This window comes from Nicotiana tomentosiformis, chromosome 10, assembly GCF_000390325.3.
Source record: "Nicotiana tomentosiformis chromosome 10, ASM39032v3, whole genome shotgun sequence".
NCBI classification, from domain to species: domain Eukaryota; kingdom Viridiplantae; phylum Streptophyta; class Magnoliopsida; order Solanales; family Solanaceae; genus Nicotiana; species Nicotiana tomentosiformis.
Window position 1 is genome coordinate 58777518 of NC_090821.1, and position 12259 is coordinate 58789776.

Consider the following 12259-nt stretch of genomic DNA (forward strand, 5'->3'; position numbering starts at 1 on the left):
TTAGATAACCAGATTTTAATAGAAGGTTGCATCATCGAAAAGGCAATGACGCGACCACAATAATGGCATCATCGGTCATTACATAAAGTGGCACTATTCATCGTTACGTAACGATGGATTTGAAGATACGTTACAATAAAATTTAAGTAACAATCAAAATAAATATTGTATTTAAAGTAACATTACGATACCATACAACATGTAACAACCATCCAAACAAGTTGTCATACATAATCATACCCATGGAAGATTTCATAAGACTAAGAATCAAAAATAACAATGAAGAACATAAGAGAAGATTAAGAAATAGAAGAAAATCTGAAAATTGAATCTTAACTTCAAAAGCTTGATGAAATTGTCTTCCTTCTTCAACAATGAAAATTAGGGCTGATCCTCTATAAACTAACCTAAGAAAAGTAGGAAATTAAACTCTCTAAAAGTCTAACATCCTTCCTAAGTCGTCCTCCAAAATAGAGCCTTACATGGGTATCTATAGGTTTGGATTTTGACTTATACTTACCATGGCCGCCAGAATTGTGTGTGCACCGAGGCATGCTAGCACCGCCTGCAGATCTTTTGTACGTGTTCGTTGGTGATCGAGCTGGCAGGAACTGGAGTAGTGTGGCCTCAGAAACTAAAGTTCACCAACAGCAGTAGCAAAAGTTATTTTGCACCTCTCTGATGTTTTTTTGTGTGCACGGTTGCAACTAGACTTCCTCGCTTACGGTAGCAATGGTCCAATTTTCCTGCTCAGAACTTTAATTTGCATACGGTAGACGGGTAGAGAACTTGTCTTGGGCACCTGCAATAGTGGAATCTTCATACTTGACGTTCAGCTCTCGAATCAGTTATGCGCGAACTAGGAGCATGTCTTATTCCGCCCGCAGAACTTCAGCATCTTTTGACTATTTGGTTGAGTTTTGGTTGCCTTTTCATCCTTTTCAGCTTCAATATTGCTACAAAAAACATAAAACAATGTTTTATATACCAAAGATCGGAACCTAGGTAGTGCAGAATTTAGCCAAATAATATTATAATGACAATAACAAAAACAATGCAAGTTGATAATAATGGTATTTAAAGCATATAAAGAAGGCACCAATTTAACGTAGTTCGGTCAGTGTGACCTACGTCCACAAGCGGAGGGGAACAATTTTATTATAGCAACAAGAATACAAAATTAGAGTAAATACTCTAATTAATTCCAAATACCCCAAGAGAATAACCTCACAAGATCACTCCAAAGAAAAGGTTCATACAAGTGTTTCCTAACACTCAACTCTCTTACAAAACCTCTATAATGAAAGAAAGGAAAGGCGAGAGACGTTTGTCTCAAACTTTGGTGTATCTGATATAGAAATTTGATAAACTATTTATAAGAAAATAGGATGGTCACGTATGGAATATCTTTAGCCAACAAGGCCTTTAATGAATGGACATAGAATTATTATCCAACAAGGTGACCAATGAAAGACTATACAGAAGCCAACAAGGCATATAACCTATGGCCAAAAGTAGGCCACATATATTATAAATGTCTATCTTGGACTGGTTTTGGCTGATATAATAAAATTTCTTCTCCTTCTCCGCTAAAGCCCCAGTGGGCGAAATCATTCTTCATAAATGCCAATCAAGTTTAAGCAAAGCTTAAACTTGACAACTGGAAGAGGTTTCATGAACATGTCAGCAGGATTGTCTCTAGTGTTGATATTCTGAATAGAGACTTTTCCTTCAACAATAGTTTCTCTGATGAAGTGATACTTGATATCGATATGCTTCATCCTTTCATAATACATCTGATCTTTAGTCAAGTGAATGACACTTTGACTATCACAGAAAATGGTAATACCACCTTGGTGTGAACTGAGTTCAGTAAATAGACCCTTTAACCATAAGGTTTCTTTGATCGCCTCGGTCACTACCATATATTCTGCTTCGGTAGTAGATTAAGCTACTACATGTTGTAATGCAGCTTTCCAATTGATAGTGCAACTACCAATACAAAATATATAGCCTGTTAGTGATCTTCTTTTGTCAAGATCACCTGCATAATCTGAGTCTACAAAATCAACCAAAGTGTTAGTATTTCTCCCAAACTCCAAACATGTGTTTGAAGTACCTTGCAAGTATCTAAGAATCCATTTCATTGCAAGTATCTAGGTACCTTTGCAAACATGGAAATTCTGATTTCTCCCTTTTCCTTCTACATTATTTTTAACAGAAAGAAAGCAGTAAGTGTGATTTGCTACTGATCTTTGAGTCTGTTGGTCACTGGGGTTTGACATACCGCTATACCAATGAGGGTAATCCGTTCTATCTTGGGAGAAAATAATCCTAAACCTCGGGTACTAGGAGGGGATTAAGTTCCTTAATGAAACACTATGAATTCAGTGGGTTTGGATTAATTCTGTTCTTCTACATTTCTGGTTTTACATTGTTTCTATTTTTGAATATATTTTTGAATACAAATTACTAACACACGTCACCATATGACCCTAATTTGGATAGCTCAAGATTCATATCACTTGTCATCACCATAGGAAACTCATGTTCATTTATCATTTTTGTCGACATTTATTTTTCTCCCCAGTTATGGTTACATGTGACATCATATACGCTAGCTCCATAATTTCTCAAGCCATGCAACGTCTAACTCTTCAAGTATAGTGTCGATGCTAGAGACACAAATTTAAGGTCTTCATATTATATGCACTCAGTACAGAGTTTAGGTCTTTTCTGCAATTTTGAGGATAATGCTTTCTTGCCAGCAGCTTGATGTTAAGTTCTGTTGTCCCACTGTCGAACAAGTTAATGCAACCCATAACAAAATTAGTTTCTCTGAAAAAATAGACCCATTACAAATGCAATATGTTTATATGGTCACCAGTCACCACATAAATTATAATGAAATAGCAGTTGAGTGTGAAAAAAACCCAAAAATGTTCCTGTTTGACACTAACAACAATTTTTAAAGGCAGTTTAAAGACTCGTTAACCAGGTAAGATTTATAACTGGCCCTGTATATCATAAAATAGAGCAAATGATAGTTTTCCAATGGTATAAGTTTGACCATCTAGACATAGGACAATATGTTGTTTATATTTTTTTGAAATTTTCTAGGAAAATTCGCAGCCGCTATCTTTCGGGTGCGCATTAGATAATTTGCTCATTGTACAATAACTCACAAACCGCACAAGAGATATGAATTGCAGTAACTAGGCAGCGGTGCGACGAACCATGAGGAGACTGTTGGTTAGGAAAAACGATCTCTAAGTCTCCAATATAGGATATCACTCACAACCAACTCAACCCTTGCGGGCATATGTTGTTTATATTACTGCTTAAAAATTCCTAGAACTAATTAAGCGCTAGTATAATATATCTTCACATCTCAACACATTTATGACGTGGGACTCTAACCACGTGGATCAGATATCAACATTATTTTATATATGACTAGTGCACATCATTTTCCCTTTGCATCCGTAGGGGTCGGCTATATATGGACAACGTACGTCATCTTGGTATTTGTAACAGGGCTTCGAATTGATAAATCAACAACTGAATCATAATTCTGTTATTACTTCTCCTGTATGTATGTGTGCGTATATATATATGTATGAAAAAATCTAATTTTCCTTTTAAAGAAATACTATTTGCAATCTTAACTGTTTTTTGTCAATTGCTTCACGAATCCACTTAATACAAAAAAAATATTGTTTATCACATGGGTAGTTCGGTATTTTATTCATATTTAACATGTGTCAGTTATTTTCCATTTTCTTTAAACTCCGCATCTATTCAAACTATGTTAAATAATTGAGGTAGACAAAGTATTACGTTTGACCAATTGAAAGTTAAATTATCTCGGGAGAAGTTAAAATTTTCGACCTGTAATCTAATTGGTGTTGACTAGGGTGGACCAATTAGAAAGAAAGGACTTAGAGCCAATACTACATAAGAACAGTTTGTACATTAATATTAGGTACAAATGGGATCCAAATACCAATCACATACTCTATACGATCACTAGAACAAGACAAAAGAATAACGCACAAATTCTTGCCATGGCAAATAATTCAAATAAAAATGTGAAGATCACATTTATTGATGTTATAGAGTTGTACATTAATGTGAAGATTACATTAACTGAATGTGCAAACATATGTCATGTTTTTACTGACTTGGTATAAATATCTAGTACGGATAAATTTTTACCATTGTACACCGGGTGACCTATATGGCCTAATAATGTTTAGCAAGCTAGAATTTAAATGGGAGTAACAAACCTAACTAGATTCTTCAAAATAATACTGCAACATTTAATTTAAATGGCATCATCTGTTAGGCATTTACTCTTTTCACACTATCATATAAATGTGAAGTAAATTGTGATTAATGATTCCAAATACATAACAACAAGAGTTGGTAATTTGTTATATGAAATTTGAAAAAAATAAAACAAATGAGAGGTTTGAAGTAAGGGTGGCAAGTGGGCCGGCTCGGCCCCCAAACAGGCCGGTCTCGCGGGCCGCGGTCTCGGACTGGTCCCGGTACCTAATTAAATAAAAGGGCTAAACTATCCCGGACTAAACATGCTTTTTTTCGGGATCGGGCCCACGAACTCATGGTCCGGTGCTAAACGGGCCGGGCCCGCTATCCAAACAGACTAAATGGGCCCAACGGCTAAGCAGTAATTTGTTTTTGTAAAATTAAATAGAACTTAGAGATAAAAAGATGTTAAAAAAACAGCTAAGGCAATGCTTTGTAATTTTATTATAGAATAATGACCTAATATTTTAATTCAAATTTAAAGACAAAAATATTATAAAACAATATTCAAAGCAATGCCTTGTAATTTTATTATAGCAATAAAATATATGACAATATTATCTTTCTTAGTCTTCCTCACCCCTATGGAATGAGCACAACAAGGTGCTAATACCACCATTGAGAAGAAAAATGAACTAATCAAAAAGTGCCAAAATACAAGTTACATACTAATTTTTATTCATACAAGTTACATGCTATCTCTTACAAACTTCATAAATTCATCAAAGTTCGAAGGAAGTTTCGTTGGTGGTGGAGGAAAAGTAGCTTGTTCATCGCCGCTTTCATTGTCGGGCGAAGCAGCATCCTTAGTAAGTTCAGCTAGCATTTCTTCGTAAGCTTCGTCTACCTTTGGTTGTGATTCAACAAGTCCAAAATTTCTTCTTTCTGAAAGGATCCAATCTCTGAAAAGTACTAATTTTTCCAAGTTATCCCTCATAGACTGTCTATGATCACCGATTTAAAATCTTTCTTGACTGAAAGCGCTCTCTGGTGCCACTATTGAAGCTTGAATAGTTAAAATATCTCGGACCATCCTTGAAAGAACCGGAAAGTATTTTTCTTTGTCCTTCCACCATTGCAAAATATCAAAGGTGTCGTCAGGATTCACTTCCTTAAGTTGCTGCGATAAATAAACTTCAAACTCATTTAGTTGTAAAAAATTATTACTACTAGAACTAAAAGAACTCCTAAACCCCGCCCTAACACTAAGTCTTCCTACTCCTGTAGTTCTTTTAGAAGATTGAGAATCAGAAGAAGAAGGAGTTGGAACGAGTTTACCGAATTGACGAACAACTTGTTAAAAATTTATTATCGTTGAAGACTTGAAGGCTCCAATTCACCAACTTCACAATTTTTTTCACAAATTGAAACAACCTAAATATTTTTTGACTATTTTCTGGAATAAAGTAAGCAATAGTAGCAACCTCACAATTTTTTCACTATTTTTTTTGATAAAATAAATAATTGTAGCTAGTATAGAAAAAAAAAATTAAATAGAATCATTCACTCGAAGACTAAACCTACGGGCTACTTTTTTTTTGAGTTCGAGCAAAAACTCACTCGACCATTATGCCTACGGACTACATTACTTCGAGTTCGGATCATTCACTCGACTACTAAGCCTACGGGCTACTCATTTTTCGAGTTCAAGCAAGCACTCACTCGAATATTATGCCTACGGGCTACATTACTTCGAATTCGAATCATTCACTCGACTACTAAGACTACGGGCTACTTTTATTTCGAGTTCGAGCAAGCACTCACTCGACCATTACACCTACGGGCTACATTACTTCGAGTTTGAATCATTCACTCGACTACTAAGCCTACGAGCAACTTTTATTTCGTGTTCGAGCAAGCACTCACTCGACCATTATGCCTACGGGCTACATTACTTCGAGTTCGAATCATCCACTCGACTAATAAGCCTACATGCTACTTTTATTTCGAGTTCGAGCAAACACTCACTCGACCATTATGCCTACGGGCTACATTACTTTGAGTTAGAATCATTCACTCGACTACTAAGCCTACAGGCTACTTTTATTTCAAGTTCGAGCAAGCACTCACTCGACCATTATGCCTATGGGCTACATTACTTTGAGTTTGAATCATTCACTCGACTAAGCCTACTGGCTACTTTTATTTCGAGTTCGAGAAAGCACTCACTCGACCATTACGCGTACGGGCTACATTACTTCGAGTTCGAATCATTCACTCGACTACTAAGCCTGTGGGCTACTTTTATTTCGAGTTCGAGCAAGTACTCACTCGACCATTACGCCTACGGGCTACATTACTTCAAGTTCAAATCATTCACTCGACTACTAATCCTACGGGCTACTTTTATTTTAAGTTCGAGCAAGCACTCACTCGACCATTATGCCTACGGGCTACATTACTTCGAGTTCGAATCATTCACTCGACTAATAAGCCTACATGCTACTTTTATTTAGAGTTTGAGCAAACACTCACTCGACCATTACGCCTACGGGCTACATTACTTCGAGTTCGAATCATTCACTCGACTACTAAGCCTACAGATTACTTTTATTTCAAGTTCGAGCAAGCACTCACTCGACCATTATGCCTGCGGGCTACATTACTTCGAGTTCGAATAATTCACTCGACTACTAAGCCTACGGGCTACTTTTATTTCGAGTTTGAGCAAGCACTCACTCGACCATTATGCCTACATGCTACATTACTTCGAATTCGAATCTTTCACTCGACTAAGCCTACGGGCTACTTTTATTTCGAGTTCGAGCAAGCACTCACTCGACCATTATGCCTACGGGCTACATTACTTCGAGTTCAAATCATTCACTCGACTACTAATCCTACGGGCTACTTTTATTTTAAGTTCGAGCAAGCACTCACTTGACCATTACGCCTACGGGCTACATTACTTCGAGTTCGAATCATTCACTCGACTAATAAGCCTACATGCTACTTTTATTTCTAGTTCGAGCAAACACTCACTCGACCATTATGCCTATGGGCTACATTACTTCGAGTTCGAATCATTCACTCGACTACTAAGCCTACAGGTTACTTTTATTTCAAGTTCGAGCAAGCACTCACTCGACCATTACGCCTACGGGCTACATTACTTTGAGTTCGAATCATTCACTCGACTACTAAGCCTACGGGCTACTTTTATTTCGAGTTCGAGTAAGCACTCACTCGACCATTACGCCTACAGGCTACAATACTTCGAATTCGAATCTTTCACTCGACTAAGCCTACGGGCTACTTTTATTTCGAGTTCGAATAAGCACTCACTCGACCATTTCGCCTACAGGCTACATTACTTCGAATTCGAATCTTTCACTGGACTAAGCCTACGGGCTACTTTTATTTCGAGTTCGAGCAAGCACTTACTCGACCATTACGCCTATGGGCTACATTACTTCGAGTTCGAATCATTCACTCGACTACTAAGCCTACGGGCTACTTTTATTTCAAGTTTGAGCAAGCACTCACTCGACCATTACGCCTACGGGCTATATTTCTTCGAGCTCGAATCATTGACTCAACTAATAAGCTTAAGTGCTACATCACTTCAAGTTTGAGCAAGCGCTCGCTCGCTTATAGAGGCTACGAAGTCCAAATTTGATTAAGTTGTTTAAATCCTTGTGAAAACATTCATAAGGCGTGAATAAAGTCTTCACAAGACAGGAAATAAAACAAAAGTAAGTCGGCAAAAAAGGGGATATTTTTATATACAAAATTGTTTACATGATTGATTACAACGTAAAAATTAAGGACTAAGCTTCCTGATCATCCCCAGGAGAGGTCTCTTCTCTATCGGGCTCCTCCCTCTGTTCTCAGATCCGCTCTTACTCCCATCGTCAGCATCATTGTCATCATCATCGTCATCGGAAACCAAGGCTTCAGTATCGGCTTCGAGTTCTTTGGCCCTTTTTATCTTTTCAGCGAGGTCGAAACCACGGGCATGGATCTCCTCGAGGGTTTCCCTCCGAGATCGGCACTTAGAAAGTTCAGCGACCCAATGTGCTTGAGTATTTGCGGTCTCGACTGCCTCTCTTGCTTGGACCTGGGCAGCTTCAGCATCATCCAGATAGACGGCCACGAGTGCATTCGCATCGGCCTTTGCCTTTTCGGTATCAGATTCGGCCTTGGCAAGTACATAGGCCAACCGAGCCTCGAGCTCCTCTATTCTTCTTGCTTGAACCAGGCCTTTTCCATTCATTCTCTGAAGTTGGGTTTCGGCCGATGATAACTGGGCTCGAGCAGTTTCTTTCTCTGTAGCAAAGCTGTCCATACCTTCTTTCCACTGCAAAGACTCCGCTTTTATCACGTCGACCTCCTCACGAAGCTTCCCGAATCACCCCTGCAGAAAAAGCGGGGAAGGTGGGCGAATCTTCGATTGTTGCTGCCCCATATAAATCACTTGGAGCATTCTCTTTGGTTCGAAGGGATTCAAGAGGGGGCCCTTCAGACATATCCCCCATTCTTTGGCTCCGATGGGATGCGTCTTCGATCTCCGATAATTCATGGATTCCGCCCGAATCTTTCTCCGGCATATACTCAGTTCGAGGCGGAGCCTCATGAAGCATCATCGATCTAGCTACCGATGGGGCATCGGTGGTTCTCTTCGTTTGGGTCGCCGGCGCTGACCCATCATTTTCTTCTTCGTCGTCGTCTTCATCCCTTAGACGCAAAACTGATTCCACGGTCAAAGGAATGGCATTCTTGTTCGGCTTACGAGCCGTCCTCTTATTTGGTTTTTGATCTTCGGGAATGGAGGATCTTTTCCTTTTATTTTCCTTCACCGGCTTTGGGACGGAGGCCAAAGTTTCTTCCTCGTTGGAAAAGGGCCTCAAAACCGCATCTTTTCCCAAACCTGCATATGGAAATTTTATTAAAATTTATGGAAAGCATCTCGTTTGAATTATCAAAGTACTAGAAAGGGGCTTACCATGATTTTGGGCCTCCCACCAATCCTTTGACAAATCATGCCATGAGCGCTCGGCATATGTGGAGGTCGAAACAAGAGCTCGTACCCAGTTCTTGAGATCGGTAACTGCTCCGGGCATCCAGGGAATCGCTGCATCACAAAAAGAAGATATCGATGAGAAAAGAAATGAAAGAACAAAATAGAAGGAAGTAACAGCAGGATCACACTTACGTTTCATATTCCACCCCTCGGGAAAGGGCATCTTTTCAGTCAGAATCAGGTCCAAAGTCCTCACTCGAATGAACCTACCCATCCATCCCCGATCTATGTCCTCATCAATGCTTTAGAACAGACCCTTGGTAGCCCGACACTGAAGTTTTATTAACCCTCCTCGAAAAAGTCGAGGACGGTACAATCAGATAATATGGTCGAGGGTGAACGGCATCCCCTCGATTTTGTTCACAAAGTATCGGATCAAGATAATGATCTGCCAAAAAGAAGGATGGACCTGGCCTAGGGTTATTTGGTATAGACAACATAAGTTAATAATAACGGAATTGAGGGGACCTAAAGTGAAAGGGTAAGTATACACATTCATAAACCCTTTCACGTAAGTGGTGATATCTTCGTTAGAAGTAGGAATTATTATTTCTTTTTTTATCCCAATTGCAATCTTTCTTTAGATGTTTGAGGTGCTTCTCGGTTATCGAACACATGTACATCGATACTGGCTCACATCGGCCAGGGACCGATGAGCCTTAATTGACCTTAAAATCAGAAGTAAGAACACACACCCCGGGAACGCACTCCTCAGGCCGTGGTTCTGCCGATGTCTTATCGGCGGCATAATATGAAGTTGAACCCTTCTCTTTTTGAGGAATGGTTTGTGATGTTTTCGCCATTTTCGAATTTAAAGGTGAGGAATAGAAGAAAGTGACGAATATTTGGTAAAATTGAAGAGGGGATTTTTGCAAAGTGAAATCACAGATTTGCGGGCAAGTTAGAGAATACAAAAAGGGACATGAGAAATTTGGAAGATTGGAGATGTAAAAGTGGTAAATGATGAAAGGAAGGGTTATTTATAGGTTTAAGCGATGGTGGTTCAGTATCAGTGGTGGCCGACCACCGTCTGACATACATTAAATGCCTTGAAAGACTAAATCGACGGGACAACTATCACGTGCGTCATGATCGAGCCCGATGGAAATGTCAGTTTATAATCCGATCGAGCCGTTGAAAAATCATATCGTTTCTCACCACATTCTTCTTGAGAAACGAGGGGACTATCTGTATACGATCGAAATAGATTTCGGCCTTCGTACATCTGATCGAGTTCGAAAGATAAGTGATCGAAGTGAGACTTCGAGATGGGCTCCGAAGATGGTACAAACAAGCTTCTAACCCGAGGGGCCAATCAATGTCGAGTTCGATATCATTATCAAGCTCGAATCCAAATCGAACTATGATGCAAAGTAAAGCTATCAAGCTTATGATCCAGAGACCGACCAACATTGACTCCGAATCAATTCAAGGGTCCGAGTCAGAATCGAGCTCAAGCCAAGATCGAGAGCTCGAGTCAAGATCGAGCTCACAGACAAAAACCGTTGCAATCCCACTAGAGGAGAGAATCTTTGCAGGAATTGTGAAAAAGCTGATTTATCATGGACTTCCCACTGAGTATTTTTAATTATATTTAAAGTAAGATCCCTCTACTATAAAGGTGGAGGGTTATCATTTCTGTAAGGGAAGTTTTTGGATAGAGCTCACATTGTAATTCAAGCACCATATCCTCTTATATTCAAGAGTTACTCTTTTAAGCCTAAAAAACTGATTTGTCTTGCTTAGTCCTAAAAATCGTCTTCTTTATAACTTTGTTTATTTTACATTCTTTGCAGTTCATATTTGATATTTCCTTTTATCTTTACGATTTGTATTAAGCTATATCACATATCCTTAGAACTACGTATAAATTCAACTCTATCCGTTTTTCGGATAAACATTCCTATGGTACTTGCTGATCTACTCTGGATCTTCCCACTACAGGTATTAAGAACCTAGTGTATATATGAAATTGGAATGCAACTACTCATAAATCTTAATTGATGTCTTCACTAGGGAAAGTAAATATGCACATCTCTGCCAAGGATTTTTCCGAGTAATGATTTTAACGAGACAATATTTCATCACATATTCTATAAAGAATTAGGTATTCTTTTTCATCCACCATGATATTTTTCTTGTAATACTTTAACGAGGCATATTCTTTAATGCATAGACATCTATAGAGGAGTATTATGGATACAATTATTTGTGAATGTTCATTTGCATTATTAACTCCACACCTCTGCATGCAAACTATACCCCTTCCTACTCCACTCTAATGTCTATAACCCCCACTAGTACTGCCTAATAGTGCCTATAATACTCATAATCGCCATTACTCACAACTATATAAATGTTGGCGACATCCTTTGGCGTTCAGAAATGTATGACTATTATTAGATGCATTCTGTTAATCTTGTGAATACTAGAAAGGAAGAAAAAAAAAGTTCTGTCTCAATCTAAATTGCTCTAACACGGCAATTTAGGTGTCGCACCCATGTCAATATGACACTAGTATGTGTATGGGATCCGTACCGGATCTAGTCAAATAATTTTGGATACTTTGACCACGGCGAACGGAAGAATTCGAGACGAGATACAATTTGATTCCCGAAATCAAAACCAAAACTAGGGTAAATTTGAAGAAAATAGCATATCTTATCTAGGAAATCAATCATTTACTTATCTACAACTTGAGAATAAAAAAGAAATCCACACTTTACAAGCTATACCTAAGTATTCCACAAAATTGCTCATAATTTAGAGATATTTTTATTTTATTAACTTTTTGAATTGTTTTTAGATAGAATTCCGGCACCTGTATTCGTGCTAGGATCTGTATCCCCAGATCTTAGAATTTATATCTCGAAGGATCCAATCTTTAGATCCGTACTCGTGTCG

General features: G+C 38.5%; 1 long non-coding RNA gene across 1 annotated transcript; it reads right to left on the bottom strand.

Moving 5' to 3' along the window:
- Positions 1–307: 307 nt before the first annotated feature.
- On the bottom strand, positions 308–1332 carry LOC138900544 (uncharacterized). The gene is made up of 2 exons (XR_011411624.1): positions 1100–1332; positions 308–956 (listed from the first exon to the last, which is right to left on the bottom strand). It is a non-coding gene; the product is annotated as an uncharacterized lncRNA (long non-coding RNA).
- Between the last annotated feature and the right edge of the window lie 10927 nt (positions 1333–12259).